Source organism: Geospiza fortis, unplaced genomic scaffold (genome assembly GCF_000277835.1).
Source record: "Geospiza fortis unplaced genomic scaffold, GeoFor_1.0 scaffold61, whole genome shotgun sequence".
NCBI classification, from domain to species: Eukaryota; Metazoa; Chordata; class Aves; order Passeriformes; family Thraupidae; genus Geospiza; species Geospiza fortis.
Genome location: NW_005054430.1, coordinates 1047747 through 1049620, shown reverse-complemented (window position 1 = coordinate 1049620; position 1874 = coordinate 1047747).

Here is a 1874-nt window from a genome sequence, read left to right as displayed (position 1 = left end):
CCAGGAATAAATTGGAATTCTCACTCTCCTGGGACCAAACAGGATCAAGGGAATAAATCTGAATTTTCTCCTCAGCTCCAAACAAGATCAAGGGAATAAATCTGAATTCTCAGCCCTGGCATCAAACAGGATCCCAGGAATAAATCTGAATTGTCAGCCCTGGCTCAAAACCAGATCCCAGGAATTAATTGGAATTCTCACTCTCCTGGGACCAAATAGGATCACGGGAATAAATCTGAATTCTCAACCCCTGCTCCAAACAGGATCAAGGGAATAAATCTGAATTCTCCCCTCAGCCTCAAACAGGATCCAGGAATAAATCTGAATTTTCTCCTCAGCTCCAAACAAGATCAAGGGAATAAATCTGAATTCTCAGCCCTGGCATCAAACAGGATCCCAGGAATAAATCTGAATTCTGAACCCCAGCTCCAAACAGGATCAAGGCAATAAATCTGGGATTTATTCCAGGAATAAATCTGAATTCTCAGCCCTGGCTCCAAACAGGATCCCAGGAATAATTCTGGATTTTTCCCTCAGCTCCAGTCACCTCCAGCAGCCAAATCCAGAGCTGCTTCCCAAGGCAGCTTCCAGCCATTGGGAAAACCCCAACCCAGCCACCCCTGGAGCTCCCACCACACACACAGAGGAGATTTCAGCTCAGGAAAAAAAAAAAATAAAAATTAGGAAGAAATTAGAGATCCCACGTCCCAAAATCCCAGCAGTTTTCCTGCTCGGAGCGGGGGACCTGCAGTGAGGATTTCCGTGCCCGGGGTGCTGGGAAGTCCAGAGCTGATGGAGAGCACATCTCACCCTGGTGGGTCCCATCCATCCCCAAAAATCCCCTGGCCAGGAGCTAAGCGGGCCAAAAAGGTCAAGGACAGAGGAAAAGGGAGAACCGAGAGCCTCCGGGGTGAGCAGGAACATTGGCTTGAGAAAATGGGAAAAAAAAAATTCCAGGGAATCCCAGCCGCACCTGGCTCCAGGTGAGGCCCGTTAATCAATGAGAGCCTCAGAGAGCTGTTAAAAGGGATTTAAATCATCCCTCGGCTCCCAGGTGTTCAAACATCCGCGGGTTGAGAGGCTGGGAGAGGTGGAATTTTGCTCTTCCCCGCAGGGAAAGCACTCGAGCAGAAAATCCCAGGAATTAACCCGTTCCTGCCCAGAAATATCCACAATTCTCCCTCCCCTTCAGATCAGCTCTCCAGGATGACCCCAGTTTTAGGGGTTGGTGCTGATCCCAGGTTTCAGAGGAGCACTCCATAAACTCAGCCTTAACAACTGAGCCTAATTAAACCCTACAAAGCTCCCAGAGCCCCGAATGCCTCGTTAGGGAGCTGAATGGGCCTAATTGCAATTGGAGCTGCGTTCAGCAGCTGGATCCGCTCCCAAACCCGGAGCGGGGCAATCAGGAGGCCTTTGTGCAGCTCCAACACAATTCCTGACAGGATTGGGGCTCCCAAAAATGCTGCAGGATGAGGAGTTCTGGTTTAAAGCCAGGTCCAGAGGGGTTTAACCCTGCAGGGCTTGGGAAGAGGCGGAGATGCGGCGCTTGGGGACACTCAGGAGCAGCAGGACCTGGAATCCAGAGGGACCCATGGAGCTGCTCCAGGGCTGGAGCCAGGCTGGGAGAGCCGGGAATGTTCCCCTGGAGCAGGGAAGGCTCCAGGGAGAGCTTCCAGCACATTGCAGGGCCTGCAGGGGCTCCAGGAGAGCTGCAGAGGGACTGGGGCCAAGGCCTGCAGGGACAGCACCCAGGGAATGGCTCCCACTGCCAGAGGGCAGGCATGGATGGCATCTTGGCAATGAGGAATTCCTGGCTGGGCTGGGATTGCCAGAGCAGCTGGGGCTGCCCCTGCATCCCTGCAATGGCCAAG